Here is a 22,815-nt window from a genome sequence, read left to right on the forward strand (position 1 = left end):
AAGGTACACAAAAAAGCTGGAGAAACTCAGCGGGTGCAGCAGCATCTATGGAGCAAAGGAAATATGCAACGTTTCGGGCCGAAACTCTTCTTCAGACTGATAGGGGGTGGTGAAGAGAAGGAAGTAAAAAGGAGGAGGAGGAGCCCGAGGGCTGGGGGATGGGAGGAGACAGCCCGAGGGCATAGGAAGGGGAGGAGACAGCAAGGGCTAACAAAATTGGGAGAATTCAATGTTCATGCCCACAGGCTGGAAACTCCCCAAGCGGAATATAAGGTTGTGGCGGCTCCCAAGGGTCGTGCCATCATACTGTCGAACCCCTCAGCATGGGAGTGGTTCAGTTCGGAGGTGGCCCTTAGCCAGAGGGTTTAAAGGCAGGGGTTTGGGTGCCATCATTCTCTTGTTTGGTCTTCTCTACAACTGGGAGGAACATAATTAAAGGTGCCTCTCAAAACACTGGACTTTGTGCTTCCTTTTGAGACCCACGCACCACATTGGTGACCCCCGACGCTCCATTGGCGTCATGATGGAGAGAAGAGAAAGCCCTACCTCCTCACAGGCCGGCCCGACCCTGTCACTGGACGCGGTCTCGGTGAAACTGCCCAACTTCTGGACCACCCGGCCGCTCATCTGGTTCCAGCAGGCGGAGGCCCAGTTCAACCTGCGGGGCATCACGGTCGATGCCACCCGCTTCTATTACCTGGTGGGGGCCCTCGACCAGGACACGGTTGAAGAGGTCACAGACTTCCTCGCAGCCCCCTCCGGATACTGATAAATATCTCGGCCTTAAGGAGCTCCTGCTCCAGATTTATGGCCTAAGCAGGATGGAGCGTGCGGCTAGGATCCTGCATATGGAGGGCCAAGGCGACCAATGGCCATCTAGCCTCCTAAAGGAGATGGTGGCTCTCCTGGATAGGCACACGCCGTGCCTGCTATTCGAATATACATACCTGCATCTGCTGCTGGCCTACATTCGTCTGCAGCTCACAGACGCCTCGTTTGCCGACCTCAGGGCCCTCGGGAGGCGCACCAACGCGCTGTGGATGGCGCGCCCTGATGACGTCAGCGCGCTGGCCATCAGCAGAGACGGGGTCCCGCTGAGGCCGACGCGCCCTGATGACATCAACGCGCTGGCCTTTGGCCGGCGCGCCGATGATGTCACCCCAGCAGCTCCCGATTTCCTCCGGTGGGGCGGGGGAGCTGTGGAAGGAGTGACAGCTCCAGCCCAATGGGCTGTACGATCGCCCCCAGCGGCAGTGAGAGGTACTGCACCTGCAGTCGAGCGTCAGCAAGCTGCAGGCACCACCAGCAGGGGCAGGCAAGCTCCAAGGAACACCAACATGAGGCACTAGTGCTATTTCCATCAGCGCTGGGGTGCTGCAGCACGACAATGCTGCCAGCCATGCACATTCCCGGGAAACGCCTGGGCCGGCTGCCAATAGTCCCCGCGGCGGCCGGCCAAATTCACCGCCTCTTCGCCTGGGATCGGCGCTCCGGGACCCGCTTCCTTGTTGATACTGGAGCGGAGATCAGCGTCCTGCCCCCTTCACTGGCAGACATTTGTTCCGGTAAGCGGGGGCCTGTCCTCACCGCGGCGAATGGCAGCCCCATCCGCACATATGGAGTGCGCATGGTTCCGATCGTGTTCGGCTCCTGCCATTACTCATGGCGGTTCACCATTGCCGACATCTCCCAGCCATTGCTCGGGGCCGATTTCTTCCGGGCGCATTCCCTCATGGTGGATGTCAGGCGTCAGCATTTGGTCAACGCCGCTACGATGGAGCCGATCACGTTGCGTTTGTATCAACCGGTGGGACGGCCCCTGCCGTCCGTGGACTCCCGCTTCGCACGGATCTTGGCCACGTTCCCAGACATTCTGACCCCACAGTTTCGATCATCGACCCCCAGCCACGGAGTGGTACATTTTATCCAGACTACCGGCCCACCTCTCCATGCACGAGCACGCCGACTGCTGCCAGATAAACTGCGTCTGGCACGTCGGGAATTCCGCACAATGGAGGCCTTGGGGATCGTCTGCCCTTCGAGCAGCCCTTGGGCGTCCCCACTCCACATGGTCCCTAAGTCGAGTGGGGGCTGGCGACCCTGCGGGGATTACCGACGGCTGAACGCCGCAACAACAGCGGATCGATACCCCATACCCCACATCCAGGACTTCACAGCCCATTTGGCTGGGGCCACAATATTTTCAAAAGTGGATCTGGTATGGGGTTATAACCAGATCCCGGTTCATCCGGATGACATACCCAAGACGGCGATCATCACGCCATTCACACTTTACGAGTTCACGCGGATGCCGTTCGGCCTCAAGAATGCTGCGCAGGCCTTTCAACGTCGAATGAACGGGGTTTGTCGCGAACTCGATTTCGTGTTGTTGTATCTGGACGACATTCTGGTGGCCAGCCGCTCACAGCAGGAGCACTGCGCCCACCTTCGGCAGCTCTGTCAGCGGCTCAGCGAGCATGGTTTGGCCATGAACCTCGACAAGTGCCGTTTTGATGTAACCGAGATTGACTTCCTCGGCCACCGCGTGACTGCGCAAGGCGCTGTTACCCTGCCTGCCAGGGTCGACGCCATCCGTTGGTTTCCCCCCCCCCATGCACGGTGCGTGGCCTGCAGGAGTTTGTCGGCATGGTGGCGTTTTATCATCGTTTCGTGCCATCCGCGGCCAACATCATGCGGCCTCTATATCAACTTCTGGCGGGTGGGCAGAATAAGAACGTTGAATGGACCCACGAGGCAGGGGCAGCTTTTGACGGCGCGAAGGAGGCCGTTGCTCCGGCCGTGCTGCTGGTGCACCTGCGGGAAGATGCACCGACTGCTCTCGTGGTGGACGCCTTGGAGTCGGCAGTTGGTGCTGTGCTGGAGTAACTGACGGGCGGAGGTTGGCGGCACCTGGCCTTCTTCAGCCAGCACTTCAACCATACGCAGATGAAATACAGCGCATTCGATCGTGAGCTCCTGGCTCTGTACCTGGCAGTGCGCCATTTTCGCTACTTCCTGGAGGGCCGCCCATTCACTGCCTACACGGACCACAAGCTGCTCACTTTCGTCCTGGCTAAGGTTTCCGACCCCTGGTCTGCACGACAGCAGCAGCAATTGGCCTACATTTCGGAGTATACAACATCTATCCGCTACATCGAGGGGAAAGAGAACCGGGTGGCCGACGCATTGTCCCGCCCCGCTATCAACGCCGTGTTCGAGGTGGCGCCCGGAATTGACTATTCTGCTCTGGCAGAGGCACAGCTCACGGACGATGAGGTGCCCGCCTACCGGACTGCCATCTCCGGCCTCCACCTTGAAGATGTCCCTCTCGGTACTGGGGGAGTGACAATCCTGTGCGATGTGTCGTCCGGTCAGCCGCGCCCCATCGTCCCTGCCACCTGGCGCCGGAGGGTGTTCGAGGTGATCCACGGACTGGCTCACCCATCAATCCGGGCGACAACGGCACTAGCGGCCGCTCGTTTCATGTGGCACGGTCTGCGCAAGCAGGTTGGCCATTGGGCTCGAACCTGCATTCCGTGCCAGATGGCAAAAATCCAGCGCCATGTCCATGCGCCTTTCCAGCAGTTTGGTCTGCCTCACCGGTGATTTGACCATCTCCACTTGGACATTATACGGCCTCTCCCACCGTCCCGGGGCATCACACACCTTATTGCAATGGTGGACCGCTTCACGCGGTGGCCGGAGGCCATTCTGCTGGCCGACACTTCAACGGCTACATGTGCTCGTGCATTGTCCGCGCACTGGATTGCTCGCTTCGGGGTGCCGGCGCACATCTCCTCAGGCCAGGGGTCACAGTTCACCTCCGAGCTGTGGTCAGCCATGGCTCGCTTGCTGGGGGTGCGGCTACACCACACCACGGCTTACCACCCGCAAGCTAACGGTCTGGTGTAGAGGTTCCACCGGCAGCTAAAGGCAGCACTGAAGGCACGACTCTCCGGCCCGGACTGGATGGACGAATTGCCGTTGGTCATGCTGGGCATCCGGACTGCTCCCAAAGAGGACTTGGCCTCATCATCAGCGGAGCTCGTGTATGGGTCGCCACTCACGGTGCCCGGGTAGTTCGTGCTGTCGACGCCGGGGCAGCAGGGAATGCCCTCATCCACCCTAAAGCGCCTTTGCGAGTGAGTTGGCAGGCTCACACCCATCCCGACGTCCCGCCATGGGACATTTTGCCCACACGTGCCATCAGCCCTCAGGGACTGCCCATACGTCTTCCTGTGCCGTGATGCCCACCGGATGCCCACCGGACGCCACTCCAGAGGCCATACGAGGGCCCGTTCCGGGTGCTGGAACACGGGCAGTCAACTTATTACTGGAAATGGGGGGCCGGCCGGAGGCAGTGGCGATTGACCGTTTGAAGCCGGCACACCTGGACATTGACCAGCCGGTGCTGGTTGCCCAAACTCAGCCTCGAGGACGCCCCCCTTCACGGCTCCCTCCGCCTGTCACTCCACCTGTCCTCCCGCCAGTCCCTCGACCATTCCCTCAACCAGTCCCTCTACCTATGCCTCCGCCAACCCCACGATCGGCTGACTTACGGACGCGGGCCGGCCGGGTCGTGCGCCCGCCGGTGCATTTCGTGCCTCTGGTTCTGGGGGGGGGGGTGGTCCTGTGGCAGCTCCCAATTGTCGTGCCATCATACTGTCGAACCCCTCGGCACAGGAGTGGTTGAGTCCGGAGGCAGCCCTTAGCCAGAGGGTTTAAAGGCAGGGTTTGGGTGCCATCATTCTCTTGTTTGGTCTTCCCTACAACCGGGTGGAACATAATTAAAGGTGCCTCTCAAAACACTGGACTTCGTGCTTCCTTTTGAGACCCACGTACCACAAGGTGCTGTTCCTCCAAAAGATCAATACAGTGGCAGACACCAGGTCACGAAAATTTAATTTACAACACCGAATGGATGTTGAACCCTAAAGTATTTGCTGAAATTACAAAGCAATATGGAACACCTGATATCGGTCTCTTTGCATCCCGACTGAATCACCAGTTATCACCATATGTCGCTTGGGAACCAAACCCTGAGGCAGCAGCGATGGACGCTTTATTGCTGAATTGGGGAAATGTGTTTTTTATGCCTTTCCCCCCTTTTGCCTCATCAGTAGGTTTCTACGCAAAATACAAATGGACTCTGCTTCAGGTATTTTGATAGTACCCGACTGGGCTACACAGCCATGGTTCCCTGTGGTCCTCGACATGATCACTGAACCACTCATGACCATTATCAAAAGACCAGATCTGTCGGTCCGCCCTGTTATGGGCAAAAGTCATCTGTGTCATGACAGGATAAATCTGTTGGGTTGCAGAATTTTAAAAAGGCCACTATTGGATCTGGGACTATTGAACAGGACCATGGACATGATCACGGCAGCTTACCGTCAATCAACCAAGAAGCACTACCTCTCCAGCATCCGGTAGTGGGAAGCGTACTGCTCAAGGACTGCGGTGGCATACAGAACAGCTACTATTACGAACGTCCTGGACTTCCTATCCAGCCTTCACTTTGATGAAAGGCTGAGTTATAGCACAATTAACAGTGGTAGGAGTGCTCTGTCAGCCTATCAATGGCTGGCACCAGGACAGCAGTCCATAGGATCACATCCACTGGTGGCCAAGCTAATGAGAGGTATTTTAATGCCAATCCCCTAGACCAAGGTACACCCAGATCTGGGTTGTCAGTGTCATCCTGTCATTGCTAAGGGGTTGGTCACCAGCCAGATCCCTGTCTCTAGAACAGCTCACTCTGAAAACTGTAATGCTGATGGCCTTGGTCTCAGCCCAAAGGGTCCAGTCCCTCCACTATCTAAGACTAGACAATATGGTCACATCAGTTGACCAGATTACATTCAAAATCTTGGAGCTGGTCAAGCAGAGCAGACCGGGAACTTTGGGACTGACGTTGGAATTCCGGGCGTACCCGCCTGACCCCCGTTTATGTGTCATGTCACATCTACTGCTATACCTTAGCACAACTAATCCATTAAGAGGGAGCGGAATGGTACTATGGGTTAGCTTCAAAAAGCCACATGGTCGGGTGTAGGTACAAACCATCTTAAGATGGCTCAGACAGGTTTTGGGAGCTGCTGGGGTGGTTACTGACATTTTTAAATCTCACTCCTCCAGGGCAGCAGCAACATCAGTGGCCAGGAATATGGAGGTACCAATGGACCATATCCTGGCAACAGCGGGATGATCCACGGAAAGGACTTACCAAATATTTTATAACAAAGGTTGAATAAGTTAGGTCTTTATTCCCTGGAGCGCAGAAGGTTAAGGGGGGACTTGATAGAGGTCTTTAAAATGATGAGAGGGATAGACAGAGTTGATGTGGATCAGCTTTTCCCTTTGAGAATAGGGAAGATTCAAACTAGAGGACATGACTTCAGAGTTAAGGGACAGAAGTTTAGGGGTAACATGAAGGGGAACTTCTTTACTCAGAGAGTGGTAGCGGTGTGGAATGAGCTTCCAGTGGAAGTGGTGGAGGCAGGTTCATTGGTATCATTTAAAAATAAATTGGATAGGCATATGGATGAGAAGGGAATGGAGGGTTATGGTATGAGTACAGGCAGGTGGGACTAAGGGTAAAAAGTTGTTCGGCATGGACTTGTAGGGCCGAGATGGCCTGTTTCCGTACTGTAATTGTTATATGGTTATATGGTTAACAAGCCGATTGCCAAACCTGCAATGTTTGCAGAAAGAATTTTAAGTTCTGCAAATATATAATTTAAGCCCGGGGAAGCGTTATTATCTTTGTTTAAAAATAAATATTGTTATTGTTTTTAATAAATGGATTCATGTTTAATTACCATAACGTACTTCCTCCCTTGGATGACTTTGGCAGTGAGTAAAGCATGGACTGTTACACGGCTTGAAATCACAGAGCTTTAAAATCTTTACGTTGTCACTCACGTAACTCCGAAGTAAAATAGTAAGATTAAATGAGAAATTAGCAGTTTGAAGTTTGATCTTTATTTTATGAGGAGTTACGATGAGGGATTACATGCCCTCCGCTCCCGCCCTGAATTATAATGGTCAACTGGTATCCAAGTTCTTCTTATCTTTACTAAGTTTATTTCAATTAATATTTCTGTGATTCCCCACCGCTGCTTTGAAGAATGACACGCATGCGTGCTGGCGGGGTCTTCACGTAATCCCTCATCGTAACTCCTCATAAAATGAAGGTCAAACTTCAAACTGGTAAGTTTGTTTAATCTTACTGATATAGTGTATCTCCTACTTCATCATCAGCTGTAGAATCAGTTTCTGCCCACTGCCTCAAAGTGCAACCAGGCTGCAAGTCATCCAAGTTAGCTTTAACCCGTGCTCACTCTCACTATATCATTGCCCTGACGAACATACTGGATGAGTAGAGAGGCCCACACTGCCATCCCTCTGTTCTACGGACCTTGCTGTCGGGGGAAAAAATAAGGTTAATGTTCAATTCATCTAATCTTTTTGTTAGAAGTTTACCAACGTTTTGATGAGAGATAAAATAAGGGAATAAAACAATCTTACTAGACAAGCCGGCAGCATCTCTGGAGAGAAGGGTCGTACACGATCCATATCCTTCTACTATATGATCCCTGTGGAACTCCGTAATGTGCAGGAAGGAAGTGCAGATGCTGGTTTAAACCAAAGATAGACTCTAAATGCTGGAGTAACTCAGCGGAACACAGTATCTCTGGAGAGAAGGACTGGGTGACGTCTGAAGAAGTGTCTCGACTCGAAACTTCACCCATTCCATCTCTCCAGAGATGCTATCTGCCCTGCTGAGTTACTCCAGAATTGTGTGTCTACCCTGTGGAACTCCACTGGTCATAGACCTCCAACCAGAGGTCTACCTACCACCACAAGATTCTCCTTCCATTTCAAGTCATTATGTAGTTAATGGTGTTGAAGAAAGCTAGTAAAATGTAAACAAAAATAGCATCAGTGCATCTTGCTATATCTGACCAAACTCATTTAAACTTGGTCAATGAGTCAGGAGTGGTGACTTCTATTTGAAATTGACTAAACATGGGGACATTTTCAAAGTACACTTTTGGTAAAGGTATTATGATATTCGTATATTTAAAGAGAGAGAAGTATTTTAAAACAATTATTTAATTTTATGGAGCAAACCTAATATTCTTGCAAGCATTTAGATTGAATCTGCTAAATCCAGTGTCATTATTGTGATATGTTCACAGGTCTGGACCAGTGGCAAGGCAAGCATTCCGGTGGAAGTAGGATGCTCTTGTTTGAAGGATTTCACGGGGTAGTACAGAGAAGGAAGGAGAATTGGGTTAGGAGGGAGAGATAGATCAGCCATGATTGAATGACGGAGTAGGCTTGATTACTTACTACTTTTATTTATGACCTCATGATTAACTAAGCAGCAAAGGGATATAGATTTACCAAAACATGATTTGGTTGTAGAACTGCTGCCTCACAGCACCAAAGACCTGTCTGTAATCCTTACCTTGGCTGCTAACTGTGTGGAGTTTGCATGTTCTCTCTGTGACCGTGTGTGTTTCCTTCGGATGTTTTGGTTTACCCCTAAATATGATAAAGTTGGATAACATAAAACTAGTGTAAACAGGTTATTGATGATTGATGGGTTGAAGGGCCTGTTTCCATGCTGTATCTCTAAATTAAACAGAATTTTAAAAGGAGGTGCTTTCCAATCACAGAACCATTTGTTTGTAGACTACAAGTTTAGAAGGACGAGGGGAGACTCATTGAAACTTACCGAATAGTTGGCCTGGATAGAGTGAATGTGGAGAGGATGTTTCCACTAGTGGGAGAGTCCAGGACCAGTGTCCGTAGCCTCAAAATAAAAGGATGTACCTTTAGAAAGGAGATGAGGAATTTATTTAGTCAGAGGATGGCGAATCTGTGGAATTCATTGCCACAGGAGGCTGTGGGGACCAATGGATATTATTAAGGCAGAGATTGACAGATTTTACTTCGGAGTCACGTGAGGGACTCCATGAAGAAGCCCGCCCACAGCGCATGCGTGTCATATCGCAAACAACGCATGGACGAGTCGCACCTGGGGAGGACGTCCCCGTGAATGGGAGAATAAAAAGCCGACGAACGGCAGGTAAGTGACTCTGCATTTCTAACTTGTTGTAGGAATGGACAGAGCACCTCGCAGGAAGTCGGTGAGAAAGGAGCAGCAAATGAGTCGGGAAGGAGCCGGGGACCTGCAGCAGCAGCAGCCGATGCCACAGGTGTTACCGATGGAGGAACCAGCTGTGCCCGACTTGAGCCCCGCGCCGGCCAAATCGATCGATTCTCGCTCCGGCCGGCGGGAATGCAAAACAAAAGTCCCATCACCTTAATTTCTGGTGGTGGAGACCAGTACTACTACCAGTTCAGGAGAACTGACGAGCAGCTGCGGGAAATGGAGCAGCCAGGAGCGGCCAGCCTTACGCAGCTGGAAAGCCGCTACCATGGATGGATATCCAGCCGCCGGTGACAGTGCTCGTGAGTACCGGGCCCGGAAGGGCGGCAAGGAGAATATTGGGCGGCCGGGAGCGATCAGTGCAGGAGAGCATGGGACCAGCTGCGGGAACCGCGAGCGACTAGTGCCCGAGTGCACGGAAGTCCGCTGGAGCGGCCCGATAAGCACACCCGCGATCGACTAGCGCCCGAGAGCGCGAAAAGTCGGCTGGAGCGGCTGCTGGATGAAAATTATCCATAGTGGCAGGCTCCGTGAGAGGGAGGATAGCCACAGTGGCATAATGTAAGCCCCACAGCAGTTTCCCTTAAGGGCTGCAAGATATTCAGACTCCTCTGAGGAGGATATCGAATGTCTGACGAGCTCAGAGTCTGAGCAAGAGGTGGAACCGTCTTTCTCCCATTGAAGGAAGGAACACAACTTACTGGACATGGTGGGACAGTACTTCCAGCAGGAGCAGACCGGCAAGAGAACCTCGAGGAAGGATGGCTGCAAGTATCGAGTACATGTCCACACAGCCCAAGGCTAATACGATGGCTGAAGTATTGGCAAGGCACTTACCACCAGGGATTGTACTGCGCTGCATGTAGCCAGTGTAAATAGGTGTATTTGGCAGCTGTGGGGGGGGGGTGGGGGTATTAGGAATCAGGATCTTAAGGTCCAAAATGCCCTCAAAAGTCTCACAGCGGGGATTACAGCTTTGGCCCGTTCGTTCGAGAAAGTGGAGATGAATAGTGATCAAAAGGATGCATTAGCATTATTGTGTAATGTACAATTTGAATTAAACAATTTAAGAAAGGGAGCTATTCAGCCAGTTCTAGACCCTAAATTTGCTGTTTTGTGCAAGCAAAGGGATATAAAACCCCAAACCCTACTATTTGGAGGAGACTTGTCTAAACAGGTCAAAGAGTTGGATGAGGAAGCCAGGACTTTGGGGGCTGATAAGGGCAGCCAAAGGGTATCTAGGAAAGAGGTATCAACCCTATGGGCGTCCAAAAAAGGGTGGGCTCTATAATACCACCAGGAATTGGAGAGAGAGGAGCCCCCAGCAGCAGCAGCAGCGTCCTTTTTTAGGGTTTGGCCCGGGACGTCCGCTGTGGAAAATGCGGAAGCCAGTACATCAGCAGCCATCGCAACCTCAACTTCAGGGCCTCCCCCATCCACGAATAAAAATAAGAAATAACTAAATTACCACCGATAACCATGGAGGTAGTGAATCTGCGGCTCCAGAATTAATAGGGAGCACGGAGGTTGGAGGGGCATTGCAACTTCATTTGGAAGCATGGTGCAATATAACTATGGACAGATATATCCTTAGCAGTATTAAGGGATATCTGATAGAGTTCTTACACAAACATAACCCTCCAGTACAACATACACCAGACAGAAAATATATACTTACTAAATTAGAACAAGCAAAAGCTCACATAGAAATAAAAAGATTATTCAATCAAGGGGTAATTGAACAAACCAAACCTGAAAAACAGGAGTTTGTCTCTAACATATTTATTAGGAATAAGAAAGATGGGGGTTGTCGTGTTATTATTGATTTGTCAACACTTAATAAATTTGTGCAATATGTTCATTTTAAAATGGATACGTTTAGCACTGCTATAGACTTAGTGTCTAAAGGCTATTTTATGGCAAGTATTGATCTTAAGGATGCTTACTATACAATACCCATTAGAAATAGACACAGGAGGTTTTTGAAATTTAATTGGATGGGACAGCTGTGGCAGTATAAGGCTTTGCCAAATGGGCTTACGTCAGCGCCCAGGTTATTTACAAAAATTCTAAAACCAGCTTTGGCATTACTGCGACAACAAAATCATAGAGTAATGGCATATTTGGATGATATTCTTATAGTGGGGAAAACTTATGAATAGGCATGTCAGGCAGTGGTGGCCACTAAGCAATTGTTTGAACACCTGGGGTTCATTATCCATCCAATTAAGTCTAAATTAACACCATCAACTAATATGGATTACCTGGGGTTCACCATTAACTCAATTGATATGTTAGTGACTTTACCACTAGGGAAAGCCACAGAAATACAAAAGGATTGCACAGAGCTTATTAATACCGTTAAGCCATCCATTAGACGGGTAGCCAGAATGATTGGGAAAATTGTGGCTACATTTCCTGCCATACAATTTGGACCATTACATTACCAAAATTTACAGAGAGAGAACATTAGAGCACTCAAAATTACTAGAGGCCATTTTGGTCGGCCAATGGAGCTAACAATTGAAGCTATAAAAGAATTACAATGGTGGGAACACAATGTTAAGTATGGCTCCAACCCAATAGTTATTGACAACCCCGTCTGTGGTATTACAAACAGATGCCCAGTGCAATTGGTTTTTTTGGGGTGCAACGATACCATCTCGAGCTGTGGAGGGAGATGGAATATTCAAGAAGCTAACCTACTAAATACTAAGGGTAAAATTATTTAGAAATGCTAAGTGCATTTTCATGGGCTTAAGTCTTTTTGCTCAGGTATGAATCAGCAGCATGTTAGATTGCAGATAGACAATACCACGGTGGTGGAATATATAAATAATATGGGTGGAAATATATCAATATCTTGTGATAAATTGGCAAATTTAATTTGGCAATGGTGTATCCAAAGGAATATTTGGTTATCGGCTACGTATCTACCAGGGATACTAAATTCAGTGGCGGACGCCAGGTCACGAAAATTTAATGAAAATACAGAATGGATGTTGAATAGAACGGTCTTTGGGGAAATTACAGAAAAGTATGGAAGACCGGATATTGATCTTTTTGCATCCAGTTTTAAATCACCCATTACCAAGGTATGTATCATGGGAACCAGATCCTGGGGCAGAAGCTACAGATGCATTGTCACTGCACTGGAGGAAATTGTTCATATATGCATTTCCTCCTTTCTGCCTCATCAAACGGGTACTAAGGAAATTCAACAGGATTCGGCATCTGGGATTCTCATAGTACCTGATTGGCCTACACAACCATGGTTCTCGGTGATACAGGATATGGTTTTAGAACCATGTATGCACTTTAAACATAGTCCTAAGTTGCTGGTGCATCCGGTAACTCACGATAGCCATCCATGTTATAAAAATATTGCTTTGTTGGCTTGTAGACTTTGAAGGAACCTCTACGAGACATGGGGCTATCCAGTAGAACTGTGCATATGATCACAGCAGCGCAAAGAAGGTCAACACAAAAGCAATATTTAAGTCACATTAGGAAATGGATTAATTACTGCCATTATAATCATCTGGACCACAGAGATAAGAATGTGCCGGCAGTGCTAGAGTTCCTCACCAGTCTGCACTACGAAGGACTTAGTTATAGCACTGTTAATAGTGCCAGAAGTGCTTTATCAACCTTTTTGTGGCAAGGAACAGATAGTTTTTCAGTGGGGTCTCATCTGCTGGTAATTAAATTGTTAAGAGGAATTTTTAACACCAGACCACCAAAACCAAGATATACCCAGATCTGGGATGCAAGCGTGGTCCTCAACATGCTAAGAAGTTGGTCGCCGGCCACAGCATTGACTCTGGACACGTTAACTAGAAAAATGGTTATGCTGATGGCGTTGGTCACAGCACAGAGGATCCAGTCACTGCAAAAGTTGAGACTGGATAGCTTCTCTATGGCGGCAGGACGTTTGGTCTTTGTAATACAGGATTTAATTAAACAAAATAGACCAGGATCAGCAGGACAGGTCATTGAATTTCTGGCTTACCCAGAGGACGAACGTCTCTGTATTATGAAACATATTTTGTTGCATATTGAACGGACTAAGGCCATTAGAGGCAAAGAAATGGGGCTGTTAATCAGCTATAGGAAACCATACCAAAGGGTGTCTACTCAGACTATTTCACGGTGGATTAAATATGGTTTAAGGAAGGCAGGAGTGGACACTAATATATTTAAATCTCACTCCACCAGGGCGGCAGCTACATCCGCAGCAAAACGCCTTGAGGTCTCCATGGACCAAATCCTCAGGACTGCAGGATGGTCGTCGGAGAGGACATTTCAAAAATTCTATAATAAACCACTTAGTGGCATAGAAAAGTTTTCGGGGAAACTTTTAAGTTCCGTATTATAATTTATCCCTGATGAACAAGGGTTTATGATTTGAATTAATAAATATTATTTATTGTTACATTAAACAATTGGTATCATGTTTTTTTTCTGGTTTTTAAAAATCATTAACAATTTCTCTCCCAAACTACCAATGCAGTTGTGAAGCATGGACTCGGGTTTTTTCCAGGGCGTGAGGTCACAGAGCTTTGAAATCTTCATGGAGTCCCTCACGTGACTCCGAAGTAAAATAGTAAGATTAAACGAGAACTTACCAGTTTGAAGTTTGATCTGTATTTTATGAGGAGGAACGTTGAGGGAATACATGCCCTCCGCTCCCACCCTCATAGGGTCATATCTTAAGCTGGTATCTCTTTAATAATCTTGCTATTTTAGGTCAATATTGGGTATCTGTGACCTCACACCACTGCTTTGAAGGATGACACGCATGCGCTGTGGGCGGGCTTCTTCATGTATTCCCTCAACGTTCCTCCTCATAAAATACAGATCAAACTTCAAACTGGTAAGTTCTCGTTTAATCTTACTATTCTTGATTAGTACTGGTTTCAGTGGTTATGGGAAGAAGGCAGGAGATTGGGGTTGAGGGGGAAAGATAGATCAGCCATGATTGAATGATGGTGTAGGGCTGAATGTCCTAATTCTGCTCCTATAACTTATGGACATTATGCTCTTCATTTGCAATGGCTAATAGTCTCTGTAAGTGTTTGGAAGTGATATTGTTATTGGGAATACAGATGAATTAATTACATTGTAGTCCCCTATGGAATAGGAATCAGCACCCATTTTGCAGCTGGATCCCTGATCACCTGGACCATAGACTACAGTCAGTAAGAATAGGCAATAAACATCCTCCACAATAATTCTCAACATCAGTGCTCAGCAAGAATATGTTCTGAACCCCTCTCTATACTTCCTATAAATGACTTCTGCAGGCCCAATTCTGCTCTAACTCCATTTAGAAGTTTGCAGCTCTTACATCTATAGAAATTGGATGAGATGGAGTACAGGAAGGAGATAGAGAGCTTTGTAGCATGATGTCTGACAACAAACTCTCCCTCAATGTCAGCAAAATAAATAAGCTGGTCACTAAGATCATAAAACGGTTAGTGTACTTGCCCTAGTCTGCAGTTAACAAAGAAACATAGTAAATAGGTGCAGGAGTAGGCCATTCGGCCCTTCGAGCCTGCACTGCCATTCAATATAATCATGGCTGATCATCCAACTCAGTATCCTGTACCTGCCTCCTCTCCATACCCCCTGATCCCCTTAGCCACATGGGCCACATCTAACTCCCTCTTAAATATAGCCAATGAACTGGCCACAACTACCTTCTGTGGCAGAGAATTCCAGAGACTCACCACTCTGTGTGAAAAATGTTTTTTTCTCATCTCAGACCTAAAAGTGTTCTCCCTTATCCTTAAATTGTGACCCCTTGTCCTGGACTTCCCCAACATCGGGAACAATCTTCCTGCATCTAGCCTGTCCAACCCCTTAAGAATGTTGTAAGTTTCTATAAGATCCCCCTCAATCTTCTAAATTCTAGCGAGTACAAGCTGAGTCTATCCATTCTTTCTTCATATAAAAGTCCTGCTATCCCAGGAATCAGTTATGGTACTGAAGCGGAAATGATTGAGAGCTTAAATTTCCTGGGTGTAAATATCACCACCAATTTGTTTTGGTCCAATTGCATTGATAAGTGCAGCTAAGAAAGCACACCAACTTCTCCACTTCTTCAAAAGATTAAGGAAATTTGGCCTGTCTCCATCAACTCTTTCCAATTACTATAGATGCATCATAGAAAGCATCCTAACATGGTTTGGCTACTGCTCTGCTCAAGACCGCAAGAAATTGCAGTGAGTTGTATATGCAGCCCAGTCATAAGGTCATAAGGAATAGGAGTAGAATTAGGCCATTCAGTCCATCAAGTCTACTCCGCCATTCAATCATGGCTGATTTATCTCTCCTAACCCCATTCTCCTGCCTTCTCTCCATAACCTCTGAAACTTGTATTAATCAAGAAACCTGTACTAACTGGTCCCACAGACCAGTCTTCCTCCACCCTCTGTCAAGTCCATATATATTCCATGCTGTCTTGGAATAGCAGCTGACCTAATTAATGGCAACTTACATTCCAGTCATTCCCACTTCACTCCGTTACTGTTGGGCAGAAGATATAACAAGTGCCCTGCTGTTATCAGACTGCTGAACAGATTTTCATACGTTAAGGGTGTGTATTCCCAGTCTCCCGACCCGTCATTGATGCTCTTGCAATTTTGCTTTTATGTGCACTTTATCTGTGGTCGTAAGGCTGTAACACTATATTTTGCACTGATTATTTTTCTCTTGACACTTCCTGTTGCACTTGCACATGGATTAATTGTAAGCATGCTTGATAAGACTGGATAGCATGTAAAAACAAAGTATTATACTGAATCTTAGTACACATGACAATAACATACCAATACTAAAATGTCACTTCAGATGTTCAATCAGAAATGTCACCTCAGTTATTCTTTCTTCAAATGCTGCCTGATCTGTTTGGTTTTATAGCGGATTTTATTTTTATTTCAGATTTCATGCATCTGCATTTCATACATTTATTGTCAATTTAACAATCTAAATTCTCTGCAATTGTTTTAATAAAGGTTTGTGGATAGGAAAGGTTCAAAGGGATATGGGCCAAACATGAGCAAGTGGAACTCGCTTGGATGGGTATCTTGGTTGGCATGGACGAGTTGGACTGAAGAGCCTGTTTTCATGGTGTATGACTTTATGACTGTGGTAATCAGACAAATTTACACATGGGCAGAACTACAACAAATTATTTTCAATGCCAATACTTTAATGAATTAGAACGGAAGGGATTTTGACTGACATAAAGAAAGATAATAATGTAGAGTTCCAAGTTCTCAGCCTTTGGCACATTTGATAAGTTGAAAATTTAGTGAAAATGTGATATAATTTGACCACGTATAATGACTGAAAAATGCTTGTGGTGATTGCTAAATTTTACTTCGGAGTCACGTGAGTGACTACATGAAGACCCCGTCCAGTATGCATGCATGTCATATCGTCTATCACATTGCGTGACGACTGGCAGGGTGAACGTGATTCTCCTGCCAGCAAAAGACCTGAGGTAAGTTTTTTTTTAAACTTTCAGATTAAATCTTCTTGCAGGAACCTCTTCTTAGAGGATGGCAAATTCACCTTTCAGCCGCTGGCAGTAGAACCAGCGGCTTCATATTGTTGACCGCGGGAAAGCGGGGAGCGGACGGTGGTGGATTCACCTTCGAGCCGCTGCCGTTGTTGCCAGCGGCTTCATATTGGTGCCGGGGGCACCTAGACAGCCACTCCGGAGACCATGGGAAGCGATGAGTGGACGGCGGTGGATTCACCTTCGAGCCGCTGGCAGTGGAGCCAGCGGCTTCATATTGGTGCCGGGGGCACCTGGACAGCCGCTCCAGAGACCGTGGAATACGGGGAGCGACCTGAGAACCCGTTCCATAGACTGCGGGATGCGAGGAGCGGACGGCAGTAAGTACTGTGCCGCTGGCAGTTAAACCAACAGCTTCATATACCCTGCCGCCCCCCCCCCCCCCCCCCCCCCCCCCCCCCCAAGCAGGATCCCCTCCCCCCCCCCGACTTTGTAAATCATGGCTATCCCTTTGATAGGGATCGTGGGGGGCCGGCTGCAGTTACTGCGGGGATACCCAGATCAGAGGGGGGGGGAGAGGGGGGGGGGGGGGGGGGGGGGGAAGAAAGCCCTGACTGGAGAACACCGTGGAGAAGCCCTGTTATAAGGGACTGCGGAGAAAAAGTTTGGGGGAGAAATAACCCGCAATGGAAGTGTTTCTACAAGGACCACAGAGGAACCCCAGCTGTAACAAACCACGACCACGAGACCAGGCTCGGGAGGAGCGTTGCCCCGCAGCAGAAGGTTTAAAAAGGACATGTAGGTAAATTCCTTACTCGAAGGTTGTTTAGTGTTATTAGGGAGAATATGTTACAGGAATGGACTGCATCCAGACTGACTGCGGAGGACCGCGGAATTGCGGGCCATCGGCAGCTGTAGAATGCTCCTGGATCATTATTGTTCAGCAGTCTCCGACCTGGCACCTGCACAGTCGGCATCGACACTACAGACTGGTGGGAAAGCCAAGCAGAAGTCGTACAGGCTGAAGACTCGGACGAGTCAGGCTGTGAAGACTCACTTCTGGGCTGACTCTGAAGACAGGGGTTTGGCTGAAGAAACCACAAGTGTGCAGGGGGTGCAGGAACAACACTACCAGCAGCAGGAGCTCGACGAGTGGCTGTCGGGTTCAGGAAGGCCACATCATCATGAAAGACCTCACATCTTCGACGGCAGCACCCTTACGCACCCACCAGCAAACCACGATGACCTGAAGCTGGTGAAAGCTTGAAGGGCGTACAACCAGGACAAAGGTATTTTTAAGACCACAGCACAGAACGGCCTTCCAGGAAGATGAGCCAACCTCATACTTGAGCTCCTCTACCACCCAGGAGCAGATGTGAAATCATACGCACATGTTTCAGGCAGCTCCTTGGTCGGGTTGCATAAGTCCTCCCATTCGGATAAAGGTATGGAACCTCATCGATGATGCCTCCTGTCATGGATACAAGTTGGTAATGGTTTGAATATTTACACTGGTTTGGGATAACACTAGATTAGTTTATACTGCACACAGGTATGGGTGGAGTTTCCTTTCAAGACAAGGCTCACAAGAATGGGATGTGGACTGATCATTGTCAACAGCCTCAACCCGATTATGCAGTATAGACTTTTCTGAATAACTTCCATGTGATCATTTCCGCTCACAGGGTTGAAGATATTTGAAATTTAACTGGATAAGGCAACAATACACTCAGCAGCATTACAAAATGGGCTAACTCCAGTTTCCAGATTATTTACCAAATCACTACTATCATTGCTTCGGCTGCACAGAGCTAACAAATAAGTAGCATGGCCAATCTGGATAATATTGAACATACTGTATTTTACTAAATTAGCCTTATCAGCCACATAGTTATATTTGAGGAATTGGTTCTCACCCATCCAGTTAAATTTAAATTAAGTTGATACCAACTGAAACTATTGATTGTTGGGATACAATCATCCATTTATTGGTCTGGGATCAGCTCTGAGACAAAACATTAGACCTCTGCTATTTTTAGCTGAAACAATCAAAGTCACAATGATGGACAGCTTTGCTCCACTAAAACCTCTTATCCGTAAATCTTCAGTCATTTCCAAACTGATGCTATTGCCCAAAGATGCGTAATTTATTAATACCATCTCTAGTTATGGAGGCAGATGGGATTAGCATGAGTTATCAAGTGTTCAGTCATGGTATCAACTGCCAATGGACGCCAGGTGCATTCTGTGTATTAAAGGGTGTGTGGATATGCATATACGGCATGCACAAGTCCAAGGTGATACACTTTGTTGGTGTTATATGTTGATCACTAAGGTACAATCAAATCAAAGTATCCGGTCATAGTTTTATCAAACCGCATTTAGCACTGGTGTATTATTATGCAAAATCAATGACAACACAGAATGAATGTGTGATCACAAAGTATTTAATGACAATGTGGATTGATAGAACACTAACTATTGAGTTGCTTGCATCTAGTTTCAATCAACAGTGAACGAGGCATACGGTGGCGAAGGATGCATCTCGCTACACTAGGATGGAATGTCCTTTTATGTCTTGCTCCATTTGGCCTCAATAGACGGTTCTTGCAAAATTCAGCAAGATTCCCGCTTCCGGGTTTTCATAGTGCCTGCCTGGGTTAAACACCTATGGCTCCTGCGGAGGTGAAGAATGAACATTAAACCTTACATGGTTAATTCCAGATAAAAAGATGCTGGTTCAGTTGTGATGTTAAAACCATCCTCTGCATGATATGATCAATTATAGACTTACAGACTCTGAGAGATCGTATCTGCGGCTCGGGTTTTCAAACCATAAGCGTTAAGATTTCTCACTACAGATTGCAGGATAGCACCAAATAGCAGCAATCTGCATAGGAGATGGGAAGCAATGTATTATAATTGGGCAGTAAATATTAAAAATATGATTCACCTGCTGGACAATTCTGCCCAGCAGGCGGACTGGATGGTAATGGAAAAAGGGGACTGCTCCCCGAGTAATATAGGAGCGACTATCCTCTCACCAATAAATTTGAATAATAAAAATTATAATAAAAATCCAATTATACATAACACAATTAGAACATGGAAACAAATAAAACAGAATTTAAAATTAAGAAACCTATCTGTTTTAATACCAATAGTCAATAATCCATCGTTTAAACCATCAAACATAGACAAATCATTTATAGAATGGGAATCAAAACGCTCGAAGATCTGTATGAATTGGGGAAATTACTATCATTTCAACAACTACAACTGAAATATAATTTGAAAAATAACCAATATTTTAAATATCTTCAAATTCGTGATTATCTGAAAAAACACACACATGACTATCATAATATGCTTTCCGACTTATTGGATGAAGCAATGAAGACAAAGGCGGAATCAGCTAATCTAATATCGTACCTATATAATATCATTTTAAACATAGAAATACCCACCACAGATGGAATTAGAAGAGATTGGGAACAAGAATTAGCTATAAAAATTTCAAAAGAGAGCTGGGATAATCATTTACTACAGGTGCATAAATGTTCGATCAACGTACGACATACGCTCATCCAATTCAAAACATTACATAGATTATATTATTCAAAAACTAAATTAAATAAAATCTTCCCTAATGTTTCACCAATCTGTGATAAATGCCTGTGTCAAGAAGCTATCATAGAGCACTCTTTTGTTTTTTGTACAAAAATCCAAAAATTCTGGCATGAAATATTTGATATTTTTTCAAAATTAATCAAAATAAAACTGGTACCAAAACCAGAATGGATTATTTTTGGAATATTGGAAGGTAACCCTGAACTAAATGTGTTTCAGAAGAATTTATCTAATTACGTTTAACTCGGCACGGATGACTGACACATTCAAATTCAGTTTTATGGGATTATAACATTGTTACTATTCCATTACTGTGCCTTAAATACCTCCTAAACATTTGGCAATTGAGTACATAAACCACTCTGTTCGGTCTCACCGTCTGATATCCAGAGAATGAAGGTATCATCAGCTTAAAACCTCCCAGGCTTAGGGACGCAGAGATATGGGTTGTTAACATTGTACTACGTCACTTCACCGATGGGCACCAGCAACATTCCTGTCCATGGTTATACTCACGTACTAATGATTACGCCATGGCACTGAGTACAATGCTATAGGTCCAGTCATTGCAACACTGGATAGGATGATCATATCTACGGGCTATAATAACATGTTTTGTTTATGATTAATCAAGCAGATTAGACAGGGACACAAACTAGAGTTGCTTATCCCATGGACCTTGGGTTGCGTGTGATCATGCATTCACACCAGTATGTCAAGGTTCCTAAGAGCCTTATAGACTGACAGCAATATTATTAGTTACATAAAATCTTGTTAGAAGGAATCACTATGAACCTTCTCCAGATGGTTATATGGGTCTGGCATATACAGGAGTGTACATTGACATTGAGTCTCACTCCACCAGGACCGCTATACCTCAGCAGCAGGGATGGACCACATCATAGCGGTTGCAGGATGGTCAAACTATTGATCTGTCCAAATATTCAGAATAAACCTATTGCCAGACCAGGGGTATTGCCAACTAGGTATGGTTCATACTTCCTCCACATTGAGGGAGGTTAATATTGCCACTATTATTAATTAATAGCATCAACATGTCTATATCTATGTCATGTCCGAATGCATTCTTAATGTGCACTCATCATTGACCTACTGATGCAGTGTATAACGCCTGGACTCGGTTCCTCGGCATGAAATCACAGAGCTTTAAAATCTTCACGTAGTCACTCACGTGGCTCCGAAGTAAAATAGTAAGATTACACGAGAATTTACCAGTTTGAAATTTGATCTTTATTGTATGAGGAGTAACGTTGAGGGATTACGTGCCCTCCACTCCCAGCCCTCTATCATAAAGTTCAACTGGTATTCTGGTTCTCTTATCTTACTATGTTCAGTTCAACAACTGTTATCTGTGATTTCACACCGCTGCTTTGAAGATTGACACGCATGCGTACTGGACGGGGTCTTCACGTAATCCCTCAACGTAACTCCTCATAAAATAAAGATCAAACTTCAAACGGGTAAGTTCTCGTTTAATTTTACTATTAATCCCCTTAAGCATACCTTCTCCGGATCTATATAAAAAAAAGGTTGTTGTCTGAGATAGTTCTGAAGTGAAGTCTCATGATTCACAATGGCAGGAAACATTGAATAATATGACTTTAGAAGGTTAGAGGGGAATCCTGTTAAAACTTCTGGATATCATTAATAATTAACGACATAAACATTCTTAAAAATGGTATGAATATATAAAAAAGTCAAAATTATTTGCATTTTCTGACACAATTGAACCAACTGGCTAAAAACATACAAGTTATCCAAAATACGAAATCAGCAAACCTATAACCTGTTAACCTTCCACGGTCCTATATTCCCCATCCAAATGAAATGAGCTCAAGTGTCTTACACCTGGTCTGACCTGGTGCAGCATTTGCCAGCTACTGTAATGCCCCCTTGCAAGTGTTGAGATATTCAGCAAGTTTCTGCCCTCCACTGGGATTAGTGTAGCCGAACTTTAGAGAGCTTTTGTGGAGGGCTGCTCCTAAAATCCAGTCTGTGGCATTTTGTGGAATGCTTATTGGGACTTTCAGGTTGTTGTGAATATTTGGGTAAATCTGCAAAATTACAGGGCCCAGGTGTTTATTTGGCAGTGGGATTGAAAATACCCATGGTAGATCATGCTGAGGGATTGTCAGTGCATGTGAATCAAGCTAAGGTTAGACAGCATGCAAGAAACATTTATGACAGCAGATTGCAAAGATGCAGGAATTATGTGAAATTCTCAAAATAATCATAGTGTGTAGGGGATGTTATCAATCAAGATATGGCACATCAAGCGAATATGGCACATCATAGAAATTATTTTGATTTTTGAAGACTTGACAGCAAGTATTCATTATAACAGGTTTATGCTGAGGTGCAACATTATTCATGTTCTAGCACAGTTGTTGAATGGTGCAGATAAATATTGCATTACACTCAATGCTTCATTCAAAAGCCTCATCCCAAT

The sequence above is a fragment of the Leucoraja erinacea genome, chromosome 1 (genome assembly GCF_028641065.1).
Source record: "Leucoraja erinacea ecotype New England chromosome 1, Leri_hhj_1, whole genome shotgun sequence".
In the NCBI taxonomy this organism is placed as follows: domain Eukaryota; kingdom Metazoa; phylum Chordata; class Chondrichthyes; order Rajiformes; family Rajidae; genus Leucoraja; species Leucoraja erinaceus.